The following is a 9,839-nucleotide window of genomic DNA, read 5'->3' on the forward strand; positions in this document are numbered from 1 at the left end:
TTCTTTCTGAATACGCCTGCTGTCCACACATATCTGGCGAATTCGCTGGCGAATCCGGAACTTTTTGAATACAATCTCTAGAATGGATATTGGTTAATCCGCTATGAATCCGGAACCGCATGTGCATGCTAAATACGGAATTTTTTCAATCCAGACGACGTAACAAGATCGAGCCCAGTTCCTTATCAAGATTGCTGCCGAGGGCTTTATGGCGCATGCTCTGTTACCTCTGTCACCTCGAGGAGTCCTGAGTACTACAGTGAATCCGGATACGTTTCGGATACGTGTGGACGGGCAAATTCGATTTGAATACGCTGCGTGTGGATGGGAATATTTTTTAATCCAAAGAAAAAGGTGCCAATTCAGACATATTCGGATACATGTGGACAGGGTTCACACAAGGTCACAGTTCTCACGTGACACAGTCATGCAAAGGGCCTATTATCCCTTCAAAGCTTCAAAGTATAGAATGATAAACGAGTTTTAAACTAAAACTTGCCACTCCCCAGTGCCCAAGTCCACCATGGTCGATCCTTGCCTTTGAGATGGTTTTTGCCATTTTTATAATATTAGCATGCAACTTGTCTCTCTGTCGCTGGCACATAAGGAAGGCAATTTTTTCTCAGAGCAGGCATGACAAACGGTACAGTGACAAGAACAATTGCGAGTGCCGTGGCTCCTGTGATTCTGATAACTACTTTGCCAAATTTGCGACATGGCTTTCGGAGTCCATCTGCTTCTTATCAGTCCTGTGAAAAGCACAGGACTGTTCGATTTACACGAGGGAAAATAAACAACGACGAAAATATCACGAAGAGTCTGAAGAGGACTCCAAACTATCGAAAAGAAACATCAGAAAGGAACAGTTTTGCTGATCCAAGTTACGATCCAAATTTCACCTCAGCTTTCTGATTGGTTCATATCAGTCAAGAGGTTGGCCTCTTAGAAAACAAGACATTTTTCGGTCTTTCTGTGATTGGTTAATTGAACAACAAACGTCTTTTTGGTTAATTCATTTGGATCCGTAGATGACATCAGCAAAGTGGTTGAATATCAACTCAGAATTTTTTGTTTTCCACCAAACCCAGTATTTGCAAGAAAATTATGCTCGCGGTGGCGCCTTTGAAACACGGACCTGTGCTATCAGTTTACAGTGGACTTACAAAACGTACAAGTAAAGCATAGAACTAAAGAAATTATCAATACAAATTCAAGTTACTCAGCATTAAACAATCAAAGGTTCATTGGAAAGAAGTGAAAGGAGCTGAGCTTTTGGACAGAGACCATGGACACTTCAAAAAAGCTAAGTTGTTTACGAAAATTATAGTTGGACATTTTGTCTTCGTGAAGCTAATTTTGGTTATCTAAATTTTAAATAAAATTGCGAGTATGTCACAATCCATGCAATAAACTAAGTTTACTATCAAAATTGTTTGACTTTCTTGCTTGCGTGTTGTTCATTCATCTGTTATGTTTGAACCTATAATAATTTTGTTATTTAAAAAAGCTTTCACGAATCCATGGTCCATTTATATTCAAAGGGCTGAAATACTCAAACCTTCAGTTTTTCTTGTACTGATTTAGTTACCGTCCTGACTTAAAACTTACAATTTCGTAAAGCTCAAAAACATCGAAATGAAACGACTGCGTGTTTGTAGGGTTTACGTTTTTTGAAACAAAAACTCGGCAATTATTGTGCTCCACTGTTTTAGTGAAGGCGGCTTCATCAGTTAATATATTGTTAATTAAGAGGTTTAAGCTGTTTAGTTTGCAAGCTGGTGCTAAATAAAAGTAAAGTAAAGTAAAGTAACCATATTTAATGTCGATAACTCGTAACAGTAAATCCTTTATCAATTGACTTGTTAATGCCGAGGTTTAAAAGCTTTTTAGTTGGCATCCAGTATTTACAAGAAACTTTTGCACTTCTTTTGCACCCAATGAACCAAGATCATTCTTGTACAAATTCATACTCAAAACTCCCGAAGCATTTTCTAAGAAATGCGAGACAGCAGCAAAGTCAACAGGCGCGGGTGAACAGTAATTAAATTCTACCGCGTTAACGCCAATTTGCTCAATTTTGTTTTGTAACATTGCCTGCTGTTTTTCATCAATCTCGTACAAACACTTACCTACGTTCAGTGCTAGGTGTTTGTCTTCACAAGCTGGCCAACAAGTCAGTGTTTTTGTCTCTGGTAACGAGTAATCCTTCATCAGTTCCCGTTCGGATTTCTCCTCAGTGGACGTAGGAAGGTGTTTGATAAAAATGTCGCTGCTTGAGCTCTTTGTTTCTGGATCAGGCTCGAGTAATCCAGCCACAAACTGCAGCACCACTTGCCAAACACCATCGTTGATGCGTTCTGACACAAAGTTTTCGAGTTCTCTTTTATTCAAGGACGCCACCAAATGTTTAGCAAGTGCGTAAAGCATTAAAACGGGATTTGGCGTCTGGCAGTCTGTGAAGAAGTCCACAATCTTCCAGTCCACTGACTCCGCTTGAATCAAAGAGTAATCTTCCTTGTTTTACTCCCTCAAAAGCAATTTCTCCCAGTCTCTTGAAAATTTCTTTGTGATCATCTCAACGCTGCAGCCAGAGTCCTCACCTTTTCTCACAAATCCGAAGATATTACTCGAATTCTGCGTAGCCTACAGAATTTGGCTACCCATTGGGCAAATAATTCAATATAAGATTTTACTTATTACCTTCAAAATCCTCAATAACTGTGCACCGTCTTATTTGTCTGACTTAATCAAATCTTATAGACCTTCAAGGACGCTAGGGTCGTTTGGCCTCCATCTTCTTTCTAAGCCCTCTTTATAATGTTAACTCTTATGAAAAGAGAGCTTTCTCTTGCGCAACTCCTGAGCTGTGGAATTCACTCCCTCATAATATCGGATCATGTTATCCTATATCTATATTCAAAGGATTACTTAAAACCTGGCTTTTCAAACAAGCATACCTGGACTAGTTATTGCCATTGAGTTGGTGCAAGATTTTATGATATGTGAAATAAGATTACAAAACCTGTGTTATCCCATGGGTTTATTCTATTGTTTATGTGTTTATTGTTTTAGTTTTTGTCTTTGTCTATTAATCATGATATTTTTATTAATTAGTTGACTATACCCCTTTTCATAAATTCATTCTTTGAAAATATTTACTTTTATTCTTATGTACATTATTTTATAATCTAGTTTTTAATTTATTGTCATTGTAAAGCGGTTTTGAACCTTGGAATTATCGCTATATAAAATAAAGGTATTATTATTATTATTATCATTATTATTATTATTATTATTATTATTATTATTATTATTTACTTTTACTAAAGCTTTTTGAGGAATTTCAAGATAAAAAGGTGAAATTGATTTGGAATACTGACTGGAGATAGGCCTTTTTAACCAATATTCTTTTCACGTTTTTGATTCCTGTACTAGGAGGAATGGATTTATTTTTTGTTGTCAAATGTTCTTGACTTGACCTATCACATACCATTAAATTTGATGTTAGGCTACTTGACAATTATTCCACGAGAGCGCGTTGGATATGCGGAGAGAGACCACTGAGTATTGTCCCGCAGAAGACTTCTAATCTTATATTTTTTAAACTTCTTTTTCTTTGCTTGATTTCATTGTTGTTTTTGGTTATTAAAGGCTTTTTCCAATCTTCTTTTCCCGTTTTTTGATTCCTGTACTTGGAGGAATGGCGATGGAATACCCAAGCAGTGCCGTTGCTAAGTGGGTCTTGTGAGCGCTCTGGGCCTGATTGCCACTTCTATGTTTCTTTTCACGATTTATTTTGTTGTCGTTTACACAATCGATTACAAATAAATTAATTTACAATCTTTCATCTCCCCGAGAGGGTAGGAGATGAAAGACCCTGGGATCGCAAAATCTCAGTAACGAAGACATTAATCCTTTTTTTACACTTGATTTATTGCTTTCTAATGGCGGATGTTGACTCACAAAGGGCAAATCAACACACTCAGTGTGTCTGTAGACTGCCACGTACTAAAAAAAATAAATCCGAAACCGTTCAAAGAAAGATGCCAAGAAAATGAAATGTTACAAAAGAGCTAGACTAATACAAAAATGTCTGCTCCAAGTCCCAAGTCTGTTTGGTGTATTGTTTCTAAGTTATTTGTAGCCTGTTCCAGGCTCCCAGATAGTCGGAAAACGAAAACATCTGCGTGACCTCGATCCAAGCCCCCACTCATTTTTTTTTCTCTTTCCTTACTATCTGGGAGCCTGGAACAGGCTAAGTTATTTGCCGAAACATGTCACTCAATCGTAAATACTTTTGTTCTTGGGCCATTGTAGTTTGATCAAAAATAAGACACAAACAGCAGTGATAAACATATTGAACTTGTTCATTTTGATTATGACTTGACGTTTCGTATGTGCTCTATATTGTTATCCTACTTCCCTACTTAGGTTTGCAAAGCAACCAAGTCGCTAAACGCCTGTTGTGTTAACCTTAAGATTGTTTTTCAGAGCACTCGATGTATAAAATCTTTCTTTCCTTACAAGGACCGTATTAATCGTTCACAACAATCCAGAGTTATTTACAGAGCAAATTGTTGGGATTGTAATGGTTTTTACATTGGTAAAACTAAACGGCGGCTTCACGATAGAAAAGCCGAACATTTTAAGGCCCTAGCTAAAAATGACAATACTTCAGCCATTGCTGACCACGTCAAGGCCACTGGACATAACATCAAGTGAGATCATTTTGATATTTTAGCCAAGCGCAAAACAGACTATCATTGTAAAAGAAAAGAGACCTTCTTTATTCAAGAACTTGAGCCAGCTTTCAACGTCAACGTCGGAAGTGAAAAGCTGATGCTTTATCAATCTTTTCTGTTTTTATTATTATTATTATTATTATATATTTTACTGTTAAGTATTTGCTTAATCAAGGTTCCAGTCCCCTCATCCGCTTTGTTATATATAAATATAATAGCTGTTTTAAATTTCAACGGTTACTTTTGAAAATGAAAACGTCAAGTCATAATCAAAATGAACAAGTTCAATATGTCACTCAATTTTACAGAAGTTGGTATTCCTCGAATGGGCTCGAATCAACAAAACATCTGTACCTCAGTTTGCGATAAAAGCCCTCTCTTAATTCTCGTGAACTGAGATAAATGAGCATAAACATGTCTTCTACAGCTTTTAAGGCCTGGCCAAACGCTCGCAACATTTCAACGCAACATCTTGCAACATTGTTGGGCACAACATACTGCATACGTTTGGCTACCCTGTTGTGATATGTTGCGATATGTTGCAACATGTTGAATGATGTTGGATCCAATTTGATAACGGTCAAATTTTTCGTGCAACATTTCGGATGTTGCATGATATTGTACTCGTTTGGCCACGTTAACGCAACATTGTTGCGCTAGGGCATGCGCACTAGGTCCACTTTTTGCGCGCCAGGGGCCTGGGGCACATGAACATTGACTTGTTGATGATGAAAATGTTGCGTGCGTTTGGCCACTCCATTCAACACATGTCGCAACATCACGCAACAATGTTGCAAGATGTTGCGTTGAAATGTTGCGAGCGTTTGGCCAGCCCTTTAAGGTGGCCGAACACAGTTTTCGCGCGCGCTCTTGCTAACGCAATGCAGCGCGTGCGCAAGGATTGCAAAAAAATAAACATGGCTTCAATACAGCAATTATTTCATTTGCTCAAGGCATCCGCTATCTGTACTATTTTTCTTCATAACTGAGCAAAGTGTTTTGATCGTATGTTAGAACAGGTAGCGATGCAAAGAACTCCGCAATTCGCAGATTTTTCTTTGTTATAGAACCAGTTAAATGCAGCGCATGCGTAGTAAATTAAAAAATTGCGATTGAATGTGGAATAGCTTTCTTGGAAATACGCCGATTTCTCGAGAACCACCAGTTAGAATTTAAGGAAATTTGGTATGAAAATACGTTAGGAAATAAGTGACTGGGGTACTCAAAAAATTTGAACTTTAACAGAGGAAATTCTAGATATTCCATTGAACCTTCAACGATGGATAATTAAAGATCTCTCTGTCAAATCATCATTAAAATAGTGTTTACTTGTGAGCGTCGTTACAAGCTTGTTGCATGCAAATTATAAAGAAAATCTAACGACCAGATTCTCTACAAATAAACAAAACCAATTTTAAAAGCCTGTTTATATTTATTTATGTTGCCATGGCAACGGCATCTATGTCAGCTTAACTATCAAAAAACCGAAGCTCGTTTTGTTAACCCTCTTGCTACCATTTTTGGCAACCAAAGGATCAAGCGTTTTAGAGGAAAAGGTAAATGAAACGTAGGTATCAAAAACTGTGGTTAGTCACCTTAAATTAATGCTTAATTTGCCAAAAACCACAAGGCAAAACCGTTTTTTGAACCAGACAGCTTTATCTCAGTTACTGTCTTGGTGTCAAGCAAGGCGAAATTTGAAAATTCTAAATGATGTATTAGCAAAACGAAAAACGCTACGGTGCGTCAAACTGGTAAAAGATCTACTTCAAGGAATTTTTTACCCGGTATGGATTAAAAAATCAGAAAACCTAGCAGCTTTGATCTTACAATTTGATGGCGTCATGTGAAAACACTCTACTGATAAGCCTAAATGCTTGGCACAATGGCCGATTAAACACACTGGTTCGGTTCTCAAAATGTTTGACACAATGGCCAGTTGAACACACTGGTTTAATTCACGAAATCTTTTGGAACGACTGAACAAACTGGTTCGCAAGAAAAATAGATCCATTGGAGTATTCGTTCGATGCAATATTAAATGCTTACATGCAGTGAAACACACAAGACCGGAGCAAGATCTAAAAACAACTTAGACAATTCTCCTTACCTTTAAAGCTTCCCGTTCTCAAGGAAAAATCGTCTGTCCACTTTATCAAATACTTTCAGATGTGGGTTCAATCATCGCGGGCGAAAAGGATTTGTTATAGCTTATATTGTGAGTAAAGAGTGGTCTAGCACGCCTTCAGAGAAGAAGAGAGAGATTTTTAATCGCCGTACGGGAGTTTGGAAATTGGAAAAAAATTGGAATCCCGAAGCGGGACTTAATTTAACATCTGTGGGGCACATTTGTGACTAAGAACGAGGTAATAAATATAGCAAACCATCACCTGATTAGAATTGCTTCGATGGCTCAGTGGGAACTTACTCGCTACCAGTGCGCGAGGCCCGAGTTCGAGGTGCCATGGTTCCGGTTGTATCATACGGGGTTCTTGTCGAGCGGGTAATCTACTATCCCTGGGGTATGCACATTTGTGACTACGATGAAAAAAAAAAATGAAAAAAACTTAACTGGACTATACTGAACACTCTTTGGCAGATACGCCCCTATTTAAATTGGCGTCACGTGGTAACATGACATCACAACTTCTACCACAACACAAATTGTTGATCAATCAGAGATTTGAACCGCGGCGGGCTGCCACGGGAAGCCAAGCGCTGATTGGTAGATTTGAAACGGCCTGCATTCCTTGAATTCCTTTGGTCGCTGAGTTTGGCACCGATCATATTGAGAAAGCTGTATTTGTGACTTCAGCATCGATTTTCTTAACTGTAGGAGGGATGAAGCTCAAATTCGGCGAAGACATAGAGAAAAAACTCATCTATCAAGATCCGTCGCCATTCAGGTGAGATTTTCAGTATTTTTGCGTTAATTCCAGTTTGAAGTGGACGGCCGCTAAGTTGCAAGCCTTGTCTCCCTCTCTTGTCTTAACCGTCACCGGCCAAAAGTATCGCTTTAAGACGCTTTAGACGGGGCAACCCTAAAACCCGGAATCCAGAATCCGGAATCACAGATCTTTACCAATACAGAGAGTAAAAACTATCCTAAACATTCATAAACGCCAACCTTAGGCCTAAAAACGTTTGTTTAGGCCTAATTAGGCCTAAGGTTAGCTTTTATGAATGTTTAGGATAGTTTTTACTCTCTGTATTGGTAGAACACTGACCTGTGATTCCGGATTCCGGCTTTTAGGGTTGCCCCTTTAGACTGCCCAAGAAGGCGAAAAAACACCATACATGAGTCGATTAAGGTTTCATTTAACTTTATTGGGATATTCAGATCGAGATGTGATTTAGATGTGCAATTTTCAGAACTTTATTCATAACCCTCACATATTCTCTTCGTTTCATACAAACATATATTAAACCACGAACACATAGAGTGGTCTGCCTGTGATGGTGGGTTGAGATGAAAGTTCAATTGATTGTGATGTGGAATTGTGACCGTGGGAACATTTTATCTAGCAATATTCGACTCAAATTGGTGGCCCTTGAGAATACCGTTGACAACCACGAAATTGAGAAATGGCTCAAATCGCGTTAGTCCCCTTCGCAGCTGTTATTAGGGTCGTCATGCAACGCTCCTGGGGAGAAGCGTTGCGTGACGACCCCAATAACGGCTGCGAAGGAGTAAAATTGCGTCGGATCTGGAAAATAACCACACAGGAAGGAAGTTACCCACGTTGGCAATTGCAATAAGGTTAGGCTTTTCAATGGAGACTTTTTTCATATAACTTTTTTATAACCTTTTTATCGGGATTCCCATACAAATCCTTATATTTTTGTCGGTCATGCTCACACTGAGCTTAGGGCGCCTGTGATCGTACACCGACAGGAAGATTGTCCAAGATTGCTTGCTTCAAAACCCCACACGTTAACGACTGTTTTCCATTCTGGTGCCCAGAGTTACTCGCTTTTCTCCTACCACGTGACCAAAAGCATTGTGCATGATAAGGCACGAAAAGTTGCTTACATTCAAGAGGAATTTTGGAAAGCGAAGCGAAGAGAGTGATACACAACTGCTTGTCATCCCTATAACGCCTCAAAGAAGAGTCGGTGTGGTACAAGTTATCGTCAACGAGAACATTTGTCCGCAATATGCAGTCACTTTCTGTTAAGGTTTACCTCAACCCTGGTACCAAATGTCAAGAAATTCGTCGATTTACCATCCCGCGCGTCAATCACAAAGTAACGACTTTCCAGCATTTGGTAAACACGCTCATGAAATTATTCCCGCAACTTGAGTACACTAGGTACAGGCTCTTCTGGAAAGGTAAGTTTAAACAAATTTGAGACGTGTGATGGTTAACAGCGAAAAATCCCGTCTTGCATGTCGTCTCGATCGCCACATCCATCGATATTTTACGCACCTACTAATAAATTTTAAGTCCAATGCTTCTCACAAAATAAATAAACTTGTTTCCTTTTTACGTGGGGTGCGGTAGGCAACCAACGTCATAAAATGGGCAGAATTAAAGAATTTTTGAGATGTTTAAAATGTTTTGCATACAAGTTCGCCATGAAATTATTCGGACAGAAGTAAAAAATTATTTGGCTGGGTGTGATGGTAAGATTCTTCCACACTGCTGAATGATAGTTGTTTTCTTCTTCATTTTGCTTTTGTTTTTTCCGTGAAAATGTGAATAGTTGAGTAGAGTATGTGTACGGACAGCTCAGCTTCAATATTCGCACCGGGCCGAGTCCTTAAAGCTTTATTAATCAAACCAGTGTGTTCACTCGCTGAATCGTGCACAACTATTGAAAGAATTTATTTACTTGCCGCAGTGTTTTGTCGTCAAGCGTAAACTCAAACATTTGTTTGTCTGCATTTTCATACTTTTATGCATGGAGAGTTATGACCAGGTGTTATTCTCCACCGAAAATATCACAGTTCAATTCACGAATCGGTAATTATGCTTTTTGTAAGGTTTTATGTAATATTATTATTCTTGCTGACGTTGAGCTCACATTCCAAGTACAAGATCGATAAATGGTGTGGGTGATAAGGTCAATTCTATTGATGTTCATGTTATTTTC

The 9,839-nt window shown here is 38.7% G+C and overlaps 1 long non-coding RNA gene across 3 annotated transcripts in view; it reads left to right on the top strand.

The window, feature by feature from the left end:
* Positions 1 to 8,077: 8,077 nt before the first annotated feature.
* LOC137998869 (uncharacterized) overlaps positions 8,078 to 9,839 on the top strand; it is a 14,000-nt gene continuing 12,238 nt past the window's right edge. Inside the window, exons 1-2 of one of the 3 annotated variants that reach the window (XR_011122836.1) lie at positions 8,488 to 8,502; positions 8,613 to 9,075. This is a non-coding gene — a long non-coding RNA (uncharacterized lncRNA). Of the gene's footprint in view, positions 9,076 to 9,839 lie in introns of all 3 variants that reach the window. The other 2 variants (XR_011122837.1, XR_011122835.1) reach the window with 2 other exon arrangements.

The sequence above is a fragment of the Montipora foliosa genome, chromosome 4 (genome assembly GCF_036669935.1).
Source record: "Montipora foliosa isolate CH-2021 chromosome 4, ASM3666993v2, whole genome shotgun sequence".
In the NCBI taxonomy this organism is placed as follows: domain Eukaryota; kingdom Metazoa; phylum Cnidaria; class Anthozoa; order Scleractinia; family Acroporidae; genus Montipora; species Montipora foliosa.